A 24,675-nucleotide genomic window follows, 5' to 3' on the forward strand; every position below is an offset into this window, starting at 1 on the left:
GGCTGGCTCCGGCCCCTGTAATAAAACATGAAAATTCTTCAAAGGGAACAGATTATCCAATTCTGCGAGTCTCCGCGGTATCATAAAGGCGATAAATTTATCTTTTCTAATAAAAGTGTCACCTGTTCAAAGGCTCGTCGAGTAGGTTTGCGGCAACACGAAAACAACCTGCTTAAGGGTGATTCATGCTACACCGTGCCGAACCAGAGCCTACCTCTGCAGTAGCACGACCAACGAATATCTCATGCTCACAGTTCTCAGCTTAACGTGAATGTGTATGAATACATTCACGCCGCAATCGCGTGTTGGCCCAACTCGGGCCGTGTATGTGTTCATGCACAATTTATTGGTTTATGTGATCAGCTGACGTTCGGCCCGGGCTCGACACGGCGTGGCGCGAATCGTCCTTTATGTTGTGTAAGCACTACGCGCCCGCGCTTACAAATACGTAAAAAAGGTAAAAAATTCCATACTCCGTTCGGTGAGGACGGCGTAAGCATCTCCCTCTGCGAAATGCCGCAAAAAGCTGCAATCAATGCACTTTGCCTCGCTCCAATCTTACTCAAAAGCTTTTTTCAGCGGTTTACGAGCTGCTTACAGAACATTTTACACATAATAGAAAGTTTCGGTCCATTTATAACAATGGTTATAAAATATGCTCCCGCATTTTAACTAGATTACGCCACATCTTTCAGTTGATTAATTTGGGCGACGGCGAGGGCCCCATGTTCTCGTTGTCGGTAATTGTTGGTTCCATTCCATAGCCATGACATAAGTCAGTTTCCTCCCTCGGCGGGTCAATGTTTACCTATTACTGTACACAACACAACATGTAACACATTAATTATGTAGGTAGTTACCTCACACTTGAAAATATGTTTGTAAATATTCGAATAGTGTATGTGGGTATGCAGTTGGTAACCGTACCACTGAAATCACTGAAGGAAATGTAACGTCTCAAATACATTTCTCAAATACATTTTTCAAAATGTTGAAAGTAGACAACGCTCTCGGCCTGCTAAGAAAATTTGTCCAGATAATTTCTCAGACAAAGACAAAGATATTCTCACTATATTAATTTTTCATATTCTTCAACAAAGAGCTTTTGTAATAATTTGCATTTATTAAAAAATCGTATTATTCACTTTGTAATATCGTCAGCGTTTAAATAAAGATAAAATGAACCATACAAAATGATGAATATAAAAAGATGAAAGTGGTGAGTTCTTCCAAAATTGTATGTCTTTTACACCGAGTTGAGTACTTAATTTCCGGTATAGGAAGGGTAAACAGTGTGTAGGTGCCTGATAGTGAATCTTTTATCGAAAAGCATAAGCTGGAGGCAGCGGTGACGCGACATAGACGCGGCGGCTGCGAAGGTGCCAACGTTCGCTTGCGTGCACATTTGTGACAGCCGAAGTATTACATTTAATGGCCGCTCACGCGCGCGCGTGCTCCTTCAACAATAAAGCAAATGGACCGATGGCGATGTCAATTAGCATCGCTATTTCGCGGAACTCGTAGATAATTACCGTCTCTTCCACGTGACACGTTTCAATAGATAATTCCAGCGTCCCAATAACTAACGCCAAGTCCCTTCCTTTGTGCCCACAGGTGACAAGATAGATGAAGACAACGGGGGATTGGATTGAGGGTCATCCTTGCGGCCAGTACAAATTAATGGCGCAGTAGTTGTCAAGTGGCGGAATCTAACGCAGTGGGCCGGAAAAAGGCAGTAGGCCGTGGAGAGCTACTGCGGATTAAGACTGCTGATCCTTGCCATCGTCACCGCCCGCACCCTTCGTCTCCTTCCGCGCTTGCGTAAGGCCAACAAGCTACGGAGCCGGTATGGCAACTATCCCAACGTTTAATCACAATATCCATACATTTCGCAACAAACACAAGAATTTACCCAACTTTAAATTATTAGTCTCGACACATCTCACAAATTGTCTTTGGCAAGGGGCCAAGATAACAAGTTTTATTATATCAAAAATCAATTCCATCTCTTTCGCAACAAGACTCTTAATTTCAAGCCTTTAGTATTTCTTAGTGAAATGTTAATTATCCCAAATTATTCAAATTGCAGTCGTTTAAAAGCGTCGTCACAAATTTAGGAACAGCGAATTTCTGCAGATGAGATTTCGTTGAGTCGCAGGGATTATGATTTACAGCCAAGTTTATTACAGCTATAACGGGGTTTTTGCAAGTCGGCTTATTAAGTTCTACTTTTAAATCGTCGTCACTCCGTGGCAGTACTTTAATAAAGAGTTTTGTGCCAAGAATATGACTTCTATTCTCATCCACATTCATATCCAAGCGCGAACTAAATTCGGTTTTATATATTTTTTAATAATATCAAGTGACAGGAGGAACAAGTTATGCGCCTGGTGTTAAGTAACACGCTTGTCTATAACAGTTGCAGCCACTCAAGAGTTTTAAATCGTAAAGAACTGAGGGGCATTGCCATTGCGCCCGTCACCCTGAGACATAAGTTGACAAGTCCCAAGTGCCTGTAATTTCACCAGCACCCTTACCCTTCAAAGTCGGAACGCAGTACCTAATGCTGACATTACAAATTGGCGGCAGAAATAGGTGAGGTGGCAGTACTTCTCTGGACGAACCCTTTCACAAGGACCTCTACTGCTACTAATATGAACAATAAATCACAACAATGAACAATGAAAATATGATCCCCTGCGTTACATTTCTTTTAGCATCGTCTTAAGTAAGTATTACCGACATATAACATACTTAACGGTTCCTCCAATAGACGCAATCCTGTGTCTATTATTCTTTTTACTGCCTCTGAAGCATAAACGTTGCTATATACTCTTAATGCAGAGTAAAAACTTACTAGATAGGCACCGAACTACGGATTGTAGAAACATGTTAGTTTTGTAACAAGTGTTTGTTTGTAACGAGCATAACACCCTGTAAGCGTTCATGTTTGTACGGGGATACTATTTTCTGTACATGATCAAATAAATAAATAAACGCTTGGACCAGCAGAATGACCGCAAACTTCCTTTGTTTCTGTCGATGTTCTGTATTAGGTACGCTCAGGCTGGCAAGCAGGTAGGACCCGTAGACAAATACGCAAGTATGAATACAGCGGTGCAATTTGCCTTTTACAAACTACGCGAGGAGACAGCCAGGCAGAGCCTACTCACGATATGAGAGCAGAAAGCAAGTTTGTAGGGCAAGGCACGGCGCACCCCTCTCCGTCCACCGCGCCCCGCGGCGCCCCGCGCTCGCAGCGAGCGGGCAGCGCGCCGCGCGGTGCACCAGTCGGCATCGGCAGTCGCCCACCGGCCGCGTTACGAGGTGCGTGTACGACGTCGCGCTTCGCCCTCCCCGCGCGTCTCTTTCACGCTCGCGCGGCAAATTCCAGTCACAACTAATCTCACCGCGAATTACTTGCAAACCTGTACCCAAATTGGATTGACGTGTTCGCCGATTACGGCTAGGTAGAGTTTGTGAGTTGAGTGAACAAAATAGTGCATTGTCGAGAGAGCCGGTTTACCTCGTGCGAGGCCGGTTGTGTGCCGCCGCGAGTGGCTGTGCTTTCTAAATGAAGCCCGATGTGTTTAATGTGACTGTGAGTGAAACACAAGTCAAAAATCCTGAATAAAGTTTAAAATATTTTGGATTGTTTGAATCAGGTGACGTACCTAATTATTTCCAATTGATCCCTAAGCCTCTTCCGAAGGTCTTGAACAAAAGGTCAATAGGTACACCATAATCTATTCCGTACAGATATTGCAGCTGTTGCATTGTTAGCTCCTGAATTAAAAATCATATCTCAATAATAGTTTTTTTGAAAAGTAAGTACGTACAGTAGAAACTTCTGTAGTTATAACGCGACTGAACATTGAAATAAGAACATTTACTACAAATTTAAAAAATACCGCACTCTGATAGTCAATTTACTGACTTCTGTTTGTGTAGAAAAGACGATACCTACCTACTTACATCTAGAAATATTAATATTATTTCGGCACAATAGACTCAATTCTGCTTTACACAATTAGCCTGCAAATATTTATCCGGCCAATCCAATGCTAAATTCTGTAAAAGTTTTATTTGTAAATCGAACAATCTCTCATTTCTTCAAAGTGCATCAACATAGCGAAAACTTCAGCAAGTAGATTATGGACTAAATAACTGGATGAAATCAAGACAATATACGATACGGCATTAACGACTCGAGGAGCTACCAAGCCACGAAAGCCATTAAAAGAGCCGTAACCTCCAAGGCAGTTCCATTTTACACAAGTGAGCCGAGCAAGCCAGCACTACATAATAGATTATCTAGTTATACAGTGGCCGTGTGTAAACTTGCTGGATTAACTGGGTTAGATGGAGCAATCACGCTCGGTTGGCTGTGGCGGGTTTATCGCTCGCGCTGCGCCGCATCCGAACCTAAATACAAAGTTAACGCCAACCTGCCCACTTGTAATTGTATGTAAAATAACCTATAAATATTCATAAGCATCCCGAACCCTCCCTGTCGCATACGGACTGGACGTAACGACATTTTTTCTATCCAAGTCACTTTTTTTCAATTTCGTCCAGTGAGATAACAGAATTTCCAAATGTAAAAGATGTGTAATATTAATAACTTTCATTATTATAAATAAAAAATATAATAATATACAAGCCGTTAGGTATGCAATACTATAATGTATCAAGAACGGATAGCAGAGTCGACACGCGACATTATAATATTGACATGGACTCACGTCGATCGAACGTATCGACGAAGCGAAATAAATAAACGACAATGGAAAAAAAAGCGAGTCACCTACGAGGCAGAAACTGTCAAGTATTTTGATACAGTTGAAATCATAGAGGTAGGCTGCGGATTATTCTTGCTATTGCTTGCTTACGAAATATTTTCGTTCGAAATGAGAAAACGATAGCTAACATTGATACAGAATTTGAATAAAGAAATTCCGCCGCACCACTTACATAATATACTAAACAGCCTGGAAATCTAAATTAGGTGAAATAGTGGATATGACATAAAACAGTAAAAAGTGCATGTTCATGCAGGCTTTGGAATATTTTTGTTACTTTTACCACAAAAGTCTGTTCGTACGATTCGGCTATTCATGGGTAGGGTGTGGGGTAGTATAAGGAGCGGAACGTCGTAATGTAATATTCAATTTCTAAAACCAAAACAATCCCTTGCAGTGTCAATCAAGTTTGTTCCTGTTTTGTACATCGACCGGGAGACGAAGAACGATCATCGTAAATTTTGTTTTTATTACAATTTGGCTCTCTTTTCGTATATCTGTTTCATGTTCATGAAAACCTATAAAATTACAAGTGTAGACCTTTAGACTACGAGGCAAGAGACGTTGTCGCTTTCCACAATGTCAAAACTAAACTCATAAAACTTTTCGTTCTTGTGCCACTAACTCATACCTGTAATATCACCATAATTTAAAAAATCCTTGTCACAAATCACTTCGACGGTATTGCGTAGGTAGCTCACATTCGCTCAAAAGAAATGCTCGGAGTTTAATTCCAGGGATAAGCTGATAATCAATTAAATATTAGGGGTTAAAGTATGAAATTGCCGTTTTATTGCAATAGGTTCTCTGAATTTTCATTAGATTTTCAGTACAAATCGGCAATTTCATACTTTAAACCCTATTACTATACCTACCTTAATTTGATTTTAATGAATTAAACAAGTTTTTGATATGACTAACTCACAGAGTTAAGTAAAATTATAAATATTATTTCAATATTGTATATTGAGAAGATCACGTATGTGCTTACTTGTAGCAGCAAAGTCATCATGCATCAAAAGCGTCTGTCTGCTGTGAACGTTCTCAAGCAGCAGCTGCGAGCAGGCATCCGCTGTGTGTCAGGTAGCTGTCTGCTAGCGTCATACGTCCCGGTGTGTGGGCCACGGCGGCCTTTCAATTGTCATTTGCCTTCCCTCGTGTCGTGTTTAGCTTCCCCTTCGGTCTGACATGAGAACTCAGTCGCAGTTAAAAGTGCACGGCATGTTTATTGGTTCAATGTCGAACTATAGATTCCACTACTTAACCTCCGCGTTAAATTGTTGATACGTACAAAGCGAGATATTGTTTCAAGGAAAACAAGCTCTACCCAGCGTATAGCCTGTTTGTCTCTTATCGTTACTCTCGAACGCCTTTAATTATTGATTAGGATGGATTAGAGCCTGATCCCTCCGTCGAGCTCCAACTAATCACTAATTGCATGAGAGAGGACCGTTTCATTCAATTGAGACGAGCTCTATTCATTGGTAACGTGTTAATTTAGCCATTGCTTAGGAGCTGTGACAGAACTGGGCACAATAAAACCATCTGTTACTGATCTGTGGTTCTAATATAACTTTGAATGAGGCTTGATATATCTCAGATTTAGGATTGCTTGTGCGGATAGAACATCAATTCACTTGGTAAAGTCGCATGTCAGTTGCACCGAACGACGACAATTTACGCCGGTCCGGAGATGACATAATTACTAGACAGTGTGTGCAACCGATGTCTCTACTTGACCCACTAACTGCTGTCTCAATGGGAACAGAGTTATCAATTGTCTGTCTGCATCTGGTCCATTATAGTACATTGTGTATTTAGGGCGGTAAATAAGAAATTACTAACGAAAGTCTATTAGGAGCCCAAAACCGAAGACTGAGGGCTGAGGGCTTCAATGACTCGAGGTTTGGATTTTTTACCGCCCATGCTACATGCAACGTTTTTCATCAGATTTGCGAGGAAATAAATACAATGATAATTTATTTCTTGTATAAATAAATATCGCTCCACAACCTAAAGATTACAGTTTTCATAAACAGCGGATTTAGTTTTTTAACGGTAAAATGTTGTAAAAAGCGCATACAGCCGTGATGGTAAAGATTCAAAATACTAAGAGTAGTAGAATTTGAAGTTTAAAAAATTAATTTAGTAAATGTATGTTTTTTTTTCTATATAAAATAATGAAGATTTTTCAAGCACTAAAACTTTTTTTAGACTTTGCCTACATATTACGGCACTGTTTACGAGCAAGTATGATGAAAACGTCATTTCTGCACCAAAATGCAACTAATTGTTAATTGATGCTTTGAATAGTAGTGCGACTAGAAGCTCCTGATAAGTATTCAGTTCTGACTCCATTATAAAATAGAGTTTATAAAATGAAACATAACTCATACGGACTCATCAACGATTTTTTAGATAAATGAACACACAACATTTTAAGTTGATTTATTCAAAACATGCCTCAGACAGGTGTCAATACATCACTCATAAAAAGGGGACTGCAGATGAAAAAGAAAAAGTCTGCTAACATCGAAAAATACCATAAATTCCAAAGCAAATAGCAATCTTATATTTTTTCATTCATTGTAACCGAAGCCAAAATATTGAAACGGAATTTTTTACGAAACATTTTACTAGAGTTAAGTATCTGAAATATTGCTATGGCTGAGGCTTGTCGGCTTTGCATGTGGATTTTACTGCTTCCAGCTTAAATGTTACCCTTAACTTTGGTGCCGTTTGAAAATGCTAATACTTTCGTAAAGTTCGCACTTTATGAGACCTATCTTGATGCGCAGTACAGTCTTCAAAAGACGTGAATACTATTATAATACGTGTGACGCACTATAAGTTTCCGCAATGAATAAGAAAAAATACTATAAATAGTCAGAAACGAATTTATTGTTTCTCGAAATATTCTCCGTTAGCGTTAATGCACCTTTTCATACGAATGAACCAATTTTGAAAACATTTATGCCACTCCTCCGTAACAATCTCTGAAACATATTTTTCATACTCTTCGACAGCCTCTTCAGGCGATGAAAATCGTTGACCGCGTAACTGGTTCTTAATTTTTGGAAATAAATAAAAGTCACGAGGTGCCAGGTCAGGACTGTACGCGGGATGGCTCATAAGGTCAACGTTGTTCACCTTCAAAAATTCATTTGTCTGTCTGGCCGTGTGAGAACCGGCATTATCGTGGTGCAAGATGATACGGCGTTTACGGTTATTTTTACGGACTTTATCAATAACTTCCGGTTAACAAATGGTCGTGTACCAATCACTATTCACGGTACAACCATTCTCCAAAGCAACAGTAGCCACGCGTCCTGTTTTATTAAAAAAAAAGAAGCAATCGTCCGCTTAGAGGCACTTTGCACGCGCGTCACTTTGGTTGGTTTCGGCTCATCTCAAAAGACCCATATGCTCGATTGCTGCTTTGTTTTGGGATCGTAACTATAAATCCATGTTTTGTCACCAGTTACTATGTCCCACACCAAATTTGACGCCCCTTCATTGAATCTGATACGCATGGCATTGCACCAAGTGACGCGATCCGGTTTTTGAGCTTCAGTCAAATTGTGTGGAATCCACCGAGGGCACAGCTTTTTCACACCCCAATGTTAGTGTAGTATTGATTGTATTTGACTCATGCCTATGCCTAAAGATGCCTGAATCTCATGTGACATCACATGTCTGTTTTGATCGTACGGCGCACAACATCGTTGTTTTTGTTGTTCACTGCAGTGGACCATCATGAAATTCGTCACTGAGATTCACACGACCGCGTTTGAATTCTGCAAACCAGCTATAAATAGTCGTCGTCCATGGTGCTTCAACGCCAAAAGCAGCTTGAAGCCGAGCGAAGCTCTGCTGAGCTGTTAAATTACACTTAAATTCGTAGAAAATCATACTACGAAAATTTTCACGAGTTAAATCCATGGTGATGTAGACAACCAATTTCTAAAATGACGCCACAATGTAAAAACAAGTGACAGTCAGATGAAGCAAACTGTATTCTACAGCCAGCCAAAGAGTTGCATTTTCAAATGTTGTAATTACTCTTTAAATATTATTTATGTAAGTGGCCAGTTCCGGAAACTTATAGAGCGCCGTATGTAGTACGAAAATGCCATAACATGGTGAACATCTAATTTTTTTAACGCACATACTCATAGTCCCGCAACACTAGGAAAACCCCAACATACACGCAACAAAAAACACCCAAACTCAGGAGAGAAAAAATATAGGCCATTAAATTTTTATACTTTCTCCCGGTCCGGGAATCGAACCCGAGACCTCTGTGAGGCAGCCTAGCATAGCAATGCAGTCTAAAATAGCAACTGTTCGGCTACGGAGGCAGTTAAATCTCCTGGTTAAGACATTTATCTACAAACATGGTAGGTTTTTACATCAGATGAATATAGGCAGTTGTTCCCCCACCAGTAGGCGCGCGCTCCCCCGCTCTGATGCCGTAATAATAAACAAACTACCCGGACACACCGGTCGGCGGTCGGCCACCTCACGCTGCGCTACCAAAACACGCTGACACTCCTCACGAACAACATTTAGGGCATACGCGTTCTTCTTCATTTGGTAGCGTATTACGGTCAGCTTACACAAATGACTTACCATTTATACCTAAATCAAAGTCCTCTCTACAATTTGTCAGTTTCTATGAAATTAATCTGAATGATTTTTTGACTCTATTTGGACACAATACCTAAGATAGAATCACGGTACCTACCTTTTAAGAATAATCGAAGTTTTAAAATAAAATATAACTTTGACCGTATGTGCCATATGAACATTCAAAGATGATGATTTCTGTTTCACTGTACAGCGCCAGCAGCCGGATATGATTATGATTTTGGCTAACAAGTATAAAGCTTAGACGTAATAGTAAAAAACCCACTCGAAGTCACAATTTAAAAACAGTATTTCGGCTCTGCTGCAATGTTCCGCTCAGTGTTTGTGTACAAATAATGCCGCAGCAGTGTGCGTGCACGCAGCTGCTCTAGACCTGCCCCTCGCGTCCCCCCACCGCCTCTTGCCGCGCTATAAGACCCGTGGATGTTGACGCGCATACCTGAACAAACCGGCTCATAATGGTTGCCTTTTGCGTACACTTGACTTCTGTTTTATAAATAATCAAAACGTTTACCATTGACTCAATTCTGCGAATTTTGGTAATATTATCTGCTCGTGCCGGCTCAACTAATATGTTTAATACTAGATGCATGTGTAACACTTAGATTATCGCTCCAAAGGAAAAGTATGACTTAGACTACTGGAAAAGTATACATCTATTGAACGAAAACAAATAAAGGCACTGTTTGCTGCTGGAGACGCACGCGCACGAGTATTATCTTTATTGGCATTAATGACAAATGACGGTTGTGAGGTTAGGCCGATGACCCGGCGATGCGCGACGCTGACATCATCTTCAATTCCCTGGATCTTGATCTACGAGTGTTATTATGTGGCCGTCGTACAGGAACATATTTCGGAAGTACTTATTACATTACTATAAAATCAAATCGTCTATATTTCATAGGTAAGCATTATTACACTAGAAGTCGTCACATTGGTTAAACTCTACTGCTCATTCGTAAGGCAGATTCCCCTGAGAAGAATGAGCAAGAAACTTTAGGGCTCTTTATAAATATACATTTGTACACATTAGTCATTCATAGGTACTTATTTATTTCAAATATCATAGATAGACTACCTAAAAGAGCTAGACGGGGCACTACCACGGATTTTTGTCATGCAAGTACACAGAAGATGTATAGAAGAAGAATATTCTTTAGTATAAAGTACTATCTAGTATGTAGCACTATATTGGTGAGGCCAATGCCAATACATAGGTGTAAAATAATTTTAAAAGCGATTACATTCTTGCGCGATATGGAGTATTGTAATTGGGACTTTAAACAATTAAAGCTATCACCTGGTCACGTTGGCCGGTGAACAAAAGGCTATGCCAGAGAGCTTATCGCGGCATGTGTGAGTGGGAACAAAGCGGAGAGGTGCGCAGATGAGTCACCTTCGCAGTGACGTCACTGCCGCATAGCGCCGTGCCGCGCCCGCGCATCCGCTCAACTGAATCGGATCGGTAGAGCATCATGTGAGCATGACAGCCATTAACAGCTACTATTGCTCTATTTCAATAAACTAGGCTTCACTATTAAGTCAGTCGTAAGTCATTTTCAATGTTTCTCATTTCTCATCATCATGGTGTTTTATTTGAGTTAATTAACAAAGTTTCATGAAAGTTGCTTTTGCGAAGCCAGCAATCTATAAAATTTCGTAGAAGTAGAAGTAACAATACAAATATGTAGTAATAAAGTTTCCTATTTAAGAAAATTGAAGGATTTAGAGTACTTCGTCTTGAAATCGGTATTATTTACATTAGGTACTTATATAGACATTTTCAATCTTACTTCATAAATACACGAAAAAACGACATATGTTACCCTCTTGTACGTACCCATGTTTAAATGTACACGGACCCTTTTTGTGGAAACTGATTACATATTCAATTCGTTTGTCCTTGTGAGGGCAACCTACCGGGGTCTCATCAAACGATAGCTTAAGAGGCAATCGTATAAATTGTAGCGTATTGTCATAAATTCGGACTGCTATCTACCCGGTCTCATCCCTCACAGTGGGCATCTCGTACTTACCTGCTGACGATATAATGCGAAGCGGCGCGGCGGTGTGCCTGAACCGACATCGACAGCTCATTTCATGCGGGTTGTTTGTTTAGGTTGTCTTAATTAATCTTCATCAGCACAGGCCACTTTGGTACAGTGACATTCGTAAATAATTAAAAAAGCACAAAACGCAATAACAAACCTTTACACTTAAATATTTATTTAAAATTCACGATAGAGCTTACAAATTATCCGTTAAATTGGTATTCATTCAAAATTAACAATTGACCTTTAAACCCCATCAATCCTTCCTCTAACCAACAATGCGAAGGTTCTTGTAAATTAGTTATTCGATCTCAGCTTTCGAAAGCTCTCTTTCCCCACCCGCCGCCAAAGCCGGGTTGAAAAGCAGTGTCGGTAGGTATGCAAGTATTATCGGCAAAACTAGCCAACATTTCTGCCGGCGTGCCCGAGAAATTTGAGGCATTCCATTTATTGTACTTTGGCCGGTCACAGTCGGCTGCCGACAGCGCCGAGGTCGCTGAGGTACAAGTTGTGTTGTGAAATATTATCACCCCGACGTAGATACTGGAGATTTCGCGGTCACGGCGAATAGCATTTACCAGCTTCACTCATTAGTCGTAATAAACAAAGCTTGCAAAAAGTTCTTATAACTTACACATTATTTGAATTGTGAATGATCCGTAGAAGTAGCGTCATTTAGTTTCCATCTGTGAGACAAATTAACGCCCAAGGAATACATAAATCTCAAAAATTTTGTGAAATAGAAACAGTATCAATTTGTAAAATTATCTACCGGATGACTATACGAATGTGCTTCTATGAAACGTTCGCCTCTTGGTTTGTCTACCAACTTGCTAACAATTTCGTTTAAAATTACGGTTAAACCGCAGTGGAAACGCAGATGATGTTGGATCTGTAACGCATAGTTGGTAGAAGCTTATTAGAGAGTTTCTACCTATCGAGGCGCAGGCACGACCTGGCCGATGAAATATACAGGAGAAATTACAGTTTTCTCACGCTCAATTTTATTCATATCGGTACGAAAGTGCAGTGATTAGGAAATTAAAGAGAACGATGTAATTCTTTTTTTTTTATAAAATATAAGAGCGCATTTGACCTTCATCTCACCTGATGGAAAGTGACGATTAGATCGACGATTGCACACCTAAATAATGCCTATTCACTCTCGCCTTGAAAAGACCCAGGTTATAACGTTCAGGGAACAAGTCTGCAAGAAAGCAATTCCACTCCTTAGCCGTTCGCCATATAAATGTGGAAGCGTAACGCTTTGTGCGAATCTTTGGAATATCCACAACATAGGTGTGGAACCCAAGTCTACGCCTAGTCCCACTGTGATGGAAAGGGAAGGCGGAATCAAATCGCGTAATTCCAACGCACACTCTCCGTGATATATCCTTTAAAATACCAATAAGCAGGCAACTTCAAGGCTCTGCAGCTTCACCTCCACTAATTCCGAGTCACCTATAAGCCTCTTGACACGGTTGTCAATTGAATCCATAGTGGCCAGTTGATATGTAGCAGAGTCATCCCAAAGGTGGCAGCAGTACTCCATGCACGACCGGACTTGTTTTTGGTACAGCTGAAGCAATTGTCCCGGTGGGTGTAAAGTAACGCCTCACACTGGAAAGGATCCCAAGCAAGGAATGCTGCGTTTTTGACCATGGATTCAATGTATCTGCCGAAGTTCAAACTGGACGACAGGTCCATTCGAAGTAGCTGGAGACAGTCGGCTATCGGTATGGATATATCACGAAAAGTCGGCGTCAGCTCAAAAAGATTCCGTTTTGTGGAGAATAAACACGCTTGCGTTTTGGAAGCGTTAAATTTGACAAGATTGGCATTGCCCCAATCAGAGTTGCCTGGAGTGGCAAATCTAAACAGCTAACGATGGACTCTCGACAAGACTGGATTTCCTCTCCACTGACCCTTGCATTGGTCAAGTACCTATCTACAACTGTGCTGTCATCAGCATACGCAAAAGTACCTGGAGTTAACATATCATTGATACGCAGCAGAAAAAGAGTTGCAGACAGTACGGAACCCATATGTTTCATCTATCGTCATATGTTTGGAAGAGTAGACTTCTAAGACCACTCGAATCGAACGTTCGCTCAAGAAATCCGAGATCCAATTGCAAAGGTCAGCGGGAAGCCCATAAAAGGAAAGCTTACTTAAAAGGCTTGCGTGCCAGACCCTGTCAAAGGCTATAAAAGTGTCCAAAGACACTGTGCTTCGCGGTGATCACTGAGGATCTAGCAGTAGTATACTACCGGGAAGTAAAACTTTTAATTAAGTAGTTTTACATCCATCACTCGTAATACTAACTTTATGAAATTTCCTGGTTTTGCATTTTCCCACATAAGACTTCGCTTTCCTACTGTTCAAGTTAAATATCGCGCGAAATGTGTAACATTCACGTTACTAATTTCCTTTAGCTCCAGAATATTCCCTTGCTAGTGAAAGATTACACAAGAAGTGTAATATATATAGCACAAGTTTCAAAATTTTGAGACTCAATATGACTTGCTGCAGACGAGACTTCAACTACGTACAGTCAAAGAGTACAACTGCTAGCGTTAGCTGCAGTCGATGTGAATGATAGTCCGAGAAGTAGCACTTAATATTTTTAAGATAAAATATGATTTTGGTGTCGGAAACAACTGATTTTTAGTAACGGCAAAAGATAACCATTACTCCGGGTATTAATCAAGTTAATGCTAAACCAATAACAAGATTGGCGAAACTTTTCTCAAACAAACAAATTTGCATCATTTGCAGAATTCTTAAAATATTTTTTTGTAATGGCACTTTCCACCTCCGTGAATTTGCTGATAAATTAAAATTGATGATGATATGTTTATTTCCTTAATAAAAAGTAAAGTCAGCATTTGGAACCATAAATGTTCTGAATGCAATGATAAACTACAAGTAACATCTTCCATTTCCACATCAACAAATACACTGAGATATTGAAATAGGCGCACGGCGATAACTGTTTGAGGTCAATGTCGGTTTTGACTGCATGTTGCAGTTGCAATAGAGATGAGAATAACTGCTATATTCGCATAGCGCGGTAAATGCTATATGCAAAATTTTTAAAGTACTAAAATCAGAGTAGCTCTAAATCGTGTGATACTGAAACGAACGGCAAGAAACGCGAAATAGTTGACGCGTGTGAAGTCATAGCGTCTATGTTCAATCTATAGAATAGACCACGGGCTTTTTATGATCAGGCTAGCCGCATGATTGTTAAGATTGTTAGTTTACCACAGACGCGACGTTTGCGTAAAAAAGTTTTCAATTATTTTGTAAAACTATTAAATAAAAATAGCTGTAAGATAAATCAATAAGCTTCACTTCTTGCTTTACCAACTTAGGACTGTTTATAAATGGTCTAATTTTATTAACTTTATGTAAATCTGTAACAAATTGCGAATATAACTAACAGGCGTATTTAGAAATTTGTTGATTACATTTAATTGGTTACTATGGTTATTTAGACTTTCACAATTCTTACTACTATGTGCAAATAGTAGGTACAAATAACCTATGATTTAACCACAGAACACATGATTTAACCAAACGCACTTTAATTTCAATTATATTTCGCGAAGTATAAGCTCATATTTTAAATATGATCGTAACTTAATCGCTTCAACAAACAAAACGGCGCCAATGTTCCACCATCAGCTCAAAGTCGTGCTAACACCTGCTAAAACGTAACCAAAACATTATTATATACCTACGATCTACTATCAGAGATGGGCAAGCGCCCGGGTTTTAACCTGCTTTCATTTAACACCGGGGTTAAATCGGGTTAAAACCCATTAGCGCCCGAAATCAAGAGCAAATAATCAATTTACAACTAAATGTTTGTTGTAAATCGAGTTTTGTTCTAATTTAATTATAGGATTACAAAATGTTTCTTGTTTTCTGATCGATTTGTCTTTCTATTGTATCGATTCGAAATTGCAATGAACTAAATCGATACAAGAAATTATTATGATCGTATTGCACTTGAATAGATCTTCATAAAAATGGAATCGTAATGTGCATCCTTAGTAGTGAGAATCCACATGATTGCCAGGTAGGTATTGTGTGGAGTTTCCTCTTTTTCGTCTAAAAAGCTTTTTTACATCGAAACTTTTAATAAGTTTGGAATTATACCAAGATCCGTATTCGTTTTGTTGTTCTTTCAATTAACTAATTGTACCTACTCCAAGCGAAAGCGAAAGAAAATTACGTTAAAATTTTTGCAGCTTTATTTCTTTCAAATTATAATTAAACAGTGTTATTTTTCAATATAATGTTATAACTTGAACTATGTATTATATTAACCATCTCTGATTGTGCATATCAATTTAGCGCACGCAATCCTATCTAATAGCAGCCTCAGACACTTTAATCGAAGCGCATCCATCGAAGCTGTCTTAGCATCCACTCATATCACACAATTTCCGAACGGAATGACTCGGCCGCTCCTAAATGGATCTGGATGCAATTCAAACCCATTGCAAATGCCCATTTTGCACTCGCAAATTTTGAAGTCGCGGCTAGTTGAAAGTTATGATATAATAATGATCTAATAATTGCATACAATACTTTTTCTACGAGTAAATTAAAATATTTCTATAACAATCCACGACAACGAATGCAAACGAAAGCCAAACAAACGCTACAAAACATAAAACCAACGAGATAGATTAACAGTGTCCGTGATCGACCAAGTATCGCTTATATTTAATTTAACGAATCAGGAGGCAGAAGAGCGTTTTAGTATCGTCATATTTGATATTTTATGTTGTGTTTAAATAGTTATTTTTTGCCAAATGATTATGCCTTTGTACACCTGTTAATTGAAATTTAATATTTTCACAAAATTAAATATAAGTGACGTTATTCTATTCAGATACACTGCCGCGGTGACGCGTCTAAGGAGACTTTAATTAAGAAAAATACGTCGTTCTCTTTTTTGAAATTCTATAATTAAGTTCTGTACTTATATAAAATTTTTAAGTTCAATAACAAGCACCATAAACAACACAATTTTTGGTTCAGAACTAAAAAGAGCTCTTTTGTGGTATGGTCTATGCAATTATAATTGATTTAGATTATAGTACTAATAAGTTTTTTTTTTCATATTTGTTTTATTCGTTTGTCATAATAAATCTAAGTGTTACCTTTGATGTGTCCTCGAGTATACCCACTCCAGAATAATATTAACTATTAGTACGGACTACAGACAGAGTAACCTCAAAAAAATGTTGCTCATATCAACTTAACATAGTTAAAAAATATAAAATCTGTGCCAATTAGAAAATGGAAGTACAAATGAATTTCTGTATCTCCGATTGAGGGTCGTCAAGTTTCGTTTAGGTGATCCAGGACTAAGTGGAACTTGCGCATTGTTCTTTGAAAATCGGTCTGAGAAATTGAGCTCGAAGGTCATCTAGTTAAATAAATGGTAAAAATATTTAATGTAATAGTAAATCCATACATCTTTGTATGTCAATTACAATTTCTTCGAGCTATAAAAGTTTTTTTATTATCTATCCGGCACTGGCAAACGGTAACGTGACTAAGGAGTGGCGGGACCTCGGCACTCGGCACCCGGCACTGGGGCTCTCTGAGCACTCAACTCGATACTCGGTCCCGGCTGTATTAACGACGCCGTAATCAATACCGGCTCCGCTCCATTTCGATCGGCACTCATTCACTCGTCCAACAATTTCCTCTTAACATTCGGCGAAAAGGCAATTAGCGGAAGTTCCGCTACTAAAATTCTGGCTTCCGAGATATTATTGAGAATTACAATAACCACTCTTCAGCAGCACCGCTCACTCGGAACTCGGCGCTCTCCTCCCTCGCCTCGCTTCACACAGTCACAAATGAAAATAATATTTCGAGATTGGAATTTCTCTTTTGTATTTGAAGGGCTGTTTGCGATATTGCCAATTATTGGAATTAATAAAGTACAGACACTTCATTCAAAAGCTGTTGTCACAATATGGTTAAGGAGGCACATCGAGGTACGTTTTTTGAATAATGTACCTAGCTTAAATTAAATTTCAGTATCTAGTTGCTGCAATTATTGCAATTATTGGTTTTGAGTACTTGCGTCAATGAATTGGCATGCCGACTTTTGTGACTGTCAATTATTTAATTCAAGACCGTTACGTCTGGAAGTGCCTAGGTAAATCGGTATAACTGCGTCTCACCACCTTCGTTAATAGATGCCTATCGAATACTAATTACGACGAAGAGTAATGGCGTCGGGAGGCGCCTGCGTTATCAGCTGCTGGCCCATAATTTTAATCGAGGCCAGCGCCGAGTAGCCAAACAGTTGAATTGCCGTCAATAATCATCGCCTCACTCGTTGCTACGCGGGAGCATGCTTACCTCGCTACTTGGAATAATACTTCAAATATCGGTTCACCCAATAAGGTTCACAAGTTCTCCGTAGTCGGAGTCTGTATTTTAGGGAGTTTATTATAAATCTCGGCTGGCTCTACATAAATACAGGTTTGTTTGTTGTAAGTGGTTAATAGTAAATTGGAACTGCGCACGAATAATTCAGATTGTCAGAAGAGGATTACGGTTTTGGTCATTTGCTTTGGAAATTAATGATGGGAAAGTGGTTTTGCGCTCAACTACCAACAGACAAACCGCGTGCCCAGTTGTAACAAAACTTTCTTAGATCGAAACATATGTTCTAACATACACAAATTATTATAGCAAGTGACTTAAAAAATAAGACAGCCATTTTATTTTGAACTGTAGGGTGAAGTTGAAACGTGAAACACTGCACAGAAAACACGATTTATCTATTAAAGAAGAACGGAAGTACCTACGCTAGCTCCACCTCCCGCCTCTTAAGTTTATCTACAAAATAGAGGTTGGCCGGTGTTGTTTCCATCAAACCGATGACGTGCAAAGTAGGATTATGTAAGTAATCGTGTTCTTTAGCCTAGTCCTCGGTTGTAATTAGGTATACGGCGCGGACGAGTCGCAACTGCGCCAACTAGCCGCCTCGCTAGATAAGCGAAAGATAAAGAAACTCGCCTACGCTACACACGCATTCATTTACATCCGGCCATTCCCAGTACCTTGTTCGCCGTATATTCTCCCTCTGGCATTAATCTCATCAAATCGGTTCTAAACAAAACAAATAAGTCGCTGCCGACCTGCGTACACTGCGTAACAAAACACAGCGTTGAACCATTATTCTCGCTTCACAATTTCCACGAAAGCTAAATAAGCTATTCATCGAAGGCGTCGACGGGTCGGCATCGAACCGCCGTTCTATAGCCAAGGGTGTAATTCACTCAGTCACTAGAGATGTTTAAAATAGGTTTGTATCGGTCGAGTCTATATTACCGATTACTGATAAATGAAGTGTTCTCATTAATTACCGTTCTCGCCTCAAAACAATTATTGATAAAAAAGTTCGTTAGGAGTTGAAGTATAAAATTGCCGATCCAAAGTTCTCTTTGTATAGACATAAAGTCTTTTTTGGAAGATTCAGATTAGAAATTATTCAAATAAAAGAGCTTTTTTTAAATGACAAACACACCAATTGTCTGGTCTCAAACTAGGTCCCAAAATACCCAATCCAGAACCAATTTAGAAAAGTTCATTTCCCAATTTTGGTCCTACCAGGAATCGAACACGGGAACTCCTTATCCAGCGCCCACATTGCAAACCGCTGAGCCACCGAGGTCTTCAGTTCAATAATTCAAATAATAATAATAATTTATTATCTATCATATATCCAACAGTAATATTGTTTTATTTACTATCTAGTGTATTAGTTTGTGTATTTGAGGAGCACATCTCGCTCTCGTCTGTAATTAGAGGATAATTAATTATATTGGCTTTGTTCTGTTTTATATCATTTCAATAACCTAGTAATAATAAATTGATATTGTCCCAAATAAAATAAAATAAATAAATTTCAGACAGTTGTCTGCATCCATACAGATTTTATTTAGTAGCAGTAGAGCTCCTTGCGAAAGAGCTCGTCCAGGGAAGTACTTACCTATTTCTGCGGCCAAGCAGTAATGTGAGCATTACTGCGTTCGTTTGGAAGGCGTTGGTGAAACTACAGGCACGTGGGACTTGTCAACTTATGTAGTTATGGACAGGCGTGTCGCTTACTACCAGGTGCACGGCTTGTTCGTCTCGTCACTTGGTGTTATAAAAAACTGTTAGTAACTTCTAAACTTGAGTTATCCTTTGTTTTTGTTTTAGTTAATTTTGGATACTGCTAGAATTGTTAATTGCTCAACGCTCAACGCCAGCACTAATGCAGTGTAAACGACCCAAACATTAACAACGTGTTTAGAGCGGATACTACTAACGAACACGCTGTGCGTTTTTGATTTACTCGATTCCGCAGTGGATCTTCTAACTTGACAAATTAAACTCGCGGACGACCACTTTTTATGGTAAATGACGACGAGTTGCGAGCTATTGTTGAAGCCCATCCATCACAAACTGCAGAGGAATTAGCATCTCATCATGATTTGACGTAAGTATACCCAAAATAGTGACCCATTTGCGACGAATTGGTAAAATACGTACAAAATTGGATACCACACAACCGTGTGTCTGTTCATCTGTTGAAAAATGGATTATTTTTGACAATCGCAAACGATAAACAGAGGTCTTTAAAACTGGAGATAAGCCCAGTGGTATGAAAAGAAACAAACCTACCGTAAATTGCACCTGTTTGGCGGTCCAGCCGCGGAGAAATCCAACATAAATAACCTTAGATCTGATTCAACCACGATACATGATCGCTATTATGGGGTAATGCGGACGATAATGGCAATATCATACTTTCACGCCTATTATTAAGTAAGAACGCGCTTAGCTCCACAATTTATTATTGTAATCTCGCCGCGACATGTGCGTTCAATGATAATGTTACATTAGTAATTTAGTTCAGTCGTGCGGTAATATTAGTAGAACAATATTGCGACACAGTAGTGTGTTCAATATTGTATAAAGCAGGCGTTTAAGCAGGCAATATCCGGCGCTAGTTGGGCCGGACCATGAATAATGGATGGCAATATGTGCGGTGCAGGGCTAGTCAAATCACACTGCAGCAAGAAGCCTGCGCCCGCTCACACCGTGACAACGACCTTTGCCCTGACCCTTTTGGGCTGAAGGATAAGCAGACGCCTGACTGTGACTTGTCACTCCGTGTAAATTTGCTATCTTCAGCGGTATAACATAACAAACGTATTTAGTACCTACAATACTTTTTCGTTGCGTTCGCACGCATAGTCAAAATGAGCACATATTTAAAATATTCCACATGTTCAACCCTAGGAGAAACAAGTGGAGTTCTTATTCCGACAATGAAATGTCTCCGAGCTTAGGATTAAATCTTTACTACCCTCTTAATATAGCTGTAGGGGCCGGCTAAATGTGTTATTTCCATGCTACCCGTGCGACTTACCTACATTACCATTACTAGGCAAAGAAGGCCATTCATTTGCTTACCCTTGCTATCGAAAATATCCGTCGGCACTGACCCTGTTAAATTAGTGCCGAAAAGACGAGCAATTCTATAGGTATGGTTGCGACTGTGCAAGTCGGACCGGTTCTAATTTAGGAATTAAAATAAATAAATACCTAGAGATAGGTAGATGAATAAAATCACAGAGGCTAAATAAATGAAGGCAGACATAGCGAGATGTCCTTTTTCTGAGCGCCATTTATCTGCGCCTTGCCTGATCACCGCGCGCTTCCTGATACACGCTTGTGTGAGTACACAATAAGCCAAGTGGCTTAACAAGGCTAATACCACAGCATTAGGTTTGTTGGCTCCGCTTCGGCACTACGCCTGACTGTCTGGAATGATGACAATGTCACAGTTGGCAGTCGACAACTACGCAAATAGCAGTTTGGAAACTTCTACACACTTAGGGCTTCGCAGGCTACAGCAACAAACAAAGGCACAGATTTGCAAATATTTGCCGCTACTCGTAGTTACACTACCACTGGATTTCAATTTCTCGCACTCTCAAACTATTAACCGCTGACATCAAAGGAAAACTTAGCGCAAACCGCTCATTACTGTGTTTAATTATCTTCAAACAAAATGTTAACGTTTTAGGTGATGATGTCACAGTCCAATCCAAAATTTCTACTCAAATAACGTATTAATGTGGCATACTATCCTAGAGATCTATTTGATGAACATTTAGAATTTACTTCAATATTTTCGTTGAATGAACTGGGAACTTTGGACACGAAAGTGCAAAACCTTTTTTATCATCACCTGACCCGTGAACAAAACCAGGCCGAGGACTCTGCTCAGATTCTACAAGGGCCAAAGATATTCCAATATAACAAATCTAAAATACCACCATACCAATAGATTTTTTAATTCTTCGTTACTGCCCCGCGAAAACGAGTAGTTTTTTCGAAAAGTGGCACAAGCCAACCAAACAAAAATAACAAAATTCAGTTCGGGATCAATTTCTTTGAATATTTCTACGCTAAACGCCTCGATTTTGGACATAAATAGACAATCGAATAAGAAATGAACATATCAAATAATTCAATTTTCAAAATTTTTTCGCGTAGTATTTCTAGTAAATGCGTATTTACTCATTATATTTCGAAAACCCTAGACCAAACCGTAAACCTTTCCAACTTTCACTTAAATAAAAGGACTCTACGATGAGTATTCGTTTGACTCAAGAACTCACTTATTATCTGAAATTTTTCGATGGGATCCACCTTTAAGCAAGTCAAACTCATTGATACAGACGTATTCAAGAAACGATATTGCTATACCCCTATTTTGTATGCCTACGAAAGATTTTCAGCGATAGTAAAAGTGTACATATGACCACCACTACCTAACGTAATAAGTACCGCACATCAAAATTCAGGTCCAAAAATTAAAGTACAACACCCCAATCAAAACTCCCTCAATTTAAAGTCAAAACACATACAGCCCTCGAGGGGCGACACAATGCGACATCTACTTATATAACATGTAGAAGACAGTGATGTAGAAATATAATATTCTCCACGCGAAGCCTCGAAATATTTAAAATTGAGCCTCGTCATTTTAGTTTGTTTTCATTGCAAGAAGTAAGAAAAGTTGTTACTAAGCTTACTACAAAAATGGGAACTTTTGAGAATTTCTCATTTATATATAATGTTATGTTCTATGTATGTAAGTATCAAATTAATATCAAGGTAAAATTTACTGTAGTACTGCAAAAGAAACTAGTCAATGCCCTACTCTACGTATGTGCTGATGCACAATGCTACGCGTAGAATAAGATTTTTTAGTTTATAATTTACTATAAACAGATTGTTATAATAGTGTAGATTGTACTGTATCATTATAGTTATACCTATGTATATTTCTGTAAGTAAGTTTCAAGGCACTTTTGTTGAATTTGGCACCTACTTTGATTTAATTATATAATAATAACGCACACAATCAACATAGCCCCCGCACTAGAGAAACCCTGTGTCGCGGGTGCCATGGACACATTCATAGAAAACCACAAATTACGCCCAAACTCACGAGAGAAATAAATATAGGCAATACAAATATTTCTCCCGACCCGAGAATCGAACCTGAGACCTCTGCGTGGCAGTCCGGCGTGATAACCGTTAGACCACAGAGGCAGTAAAGTCTACGATATGATAATCAATTATACTACAGCTGACTTGTAAAACAAAAAGGTTACGCCCCATGCAAGCACATCTGTCGCAGGTACTTCATGCGGTGAGATATGTAAATGTATGTCGTGGGTAATGCGTGTCGAATGTAAACTAGAGTGACGTGACTCGTCACCTGGTAATGACGGAGAGTCGTTGCATGCGTGCGGAGTATGTACAACAGTCACGAGCCCGCGGCGCATCACGCACGACCTGACTCTGATTCGTTGAGCCATAACCCGGGCCAATAAATAGCGGCAAGGCCGCCTCTTGCCACTTTATCAACACGATTTTTATTGCTAGTTCCTTTCTTACTTCTTGCATTCAAGACAGACTTGTTCTTGACACCTGACGAACTGTTCGACCCAATAGGCGTAGTTTTTTATTGACCCTACGTGCGAAAACTTTTCCCAGTTTTTGTGTGTATTAAAATGAAATTATATAAATAGCGTAGGAGAATATAAACAAGAATGGTTTAAAAAATAACATTATATTTATACAAAATATTCTATATTATGAACTTGTCTTTGTAGCAGTTCCCAGCTCCTTGTGAAAGAGTTCGTCTAGGGAAGGAATCCACGCCAGCCTCGAAAGATTTTGGCTCGTATATCTAGTTTGTACGTTACACAATTGATTATCAAGTGCATTATGCTATGTACAATATCCTTACAAAAATTCGCTTCCTTTCCGTTCCGTTGCAATATAAATTGAGCCTAGTGGCACTGAACCTGTTATGGATAGGCGTGTCGCGCACCACTAGGCGCACGACTTGATTGTTCCATCACTTGTTACTATAACAAAAAACTTAATTGTTTGCCTCAGGTGAATATGGAGCTTCAATCTGCAACTCTTGTAAGAATAAGAGGGTTTATCCGGCAGTATGCGTTCTGGCGTCGCTGACGTGTAGAAGGAGCGATGAATAACGGTTGACTAGTCACGGTTGTTTCTTTGCAATAATCATAAAGAGTACTAAAAAACCGACCTCAAAAGTCATGCATCTCCGAGTCGGCCACCCTTAGAGATGGAATATTGCCAATGGGATTGTAAATGGGACCATTACTGAAGCCCTCTTTATGGAAGTTCACTCCTAATTACACTGTGCTGGTAGACGCTAAACTGTTGAGCTTCTAGAATTGACTGTGCGAATTAGATTCTATTCGAACTTGGAGAGTTTTGTTTTTGTTGAATTGTTTCTTCGACAAACTAGACGTTTTTGAATCTCTTTTTACTTCCTCTTTCTCAATGTTTACAACTAAAAAAAATTTTATCCGCAATTTCGTTTCCCGATAATTGAACACGAGTATTTTTTAGCGAGTGTACGTAAGCATGTTCCGTCTTTATATACACGCTTATAACCAATAAAAAACCTTCGGTGAAAGTGACTTTACGGCATATTCATTGTAACTATCGCTGTCCCCTAAATTATTCAATTTCGTCATTACCGTGGCATCCATGGTTACTTTGTCGAGTTT

General features: G+C 39.3%; 1 protein-coding gene across 1 annotated transcript in view; it reads left to right on the top strand.

Moving 5' to 3' along the window:
- Positions 1 to 3,246: 3,246 nt before the first annotated feature.
- Positions 3,247 to 24,675, top strand: part of LOC113225638 (fat-like cadherin-related tumor suppressor homolog) — a 48,494-nt gene continuing 27,065 nt past the window's right edge. The window contains exon 1 of the mRNA XM_026458006.1: positions 3,247 to 3,665. The gene's annotated coding sequence lies outside the window, so the exon portion shown is untranslated. The remainder of the gene's footprint in view (positions 3,666 to 24,675) is intronic.

This window comes from Hyposmocoma kahamanoa, unplaced genomic scaffold (genome assembly GCF_003589595.1).
Source record: "Hyposmocoma kahamanoa isolate Upper Pololo Valley unplaced genomic scaffold, ASM358959v1 169, whole genome shotgun sequence".
Lineage (NCBI taxonomy): Eukaryota > Metazoa > Arthropoda > Insecta > Lepidoptera > Cosmopterigidae > Hyposmocoma > Hyposmocoma kahamanoa.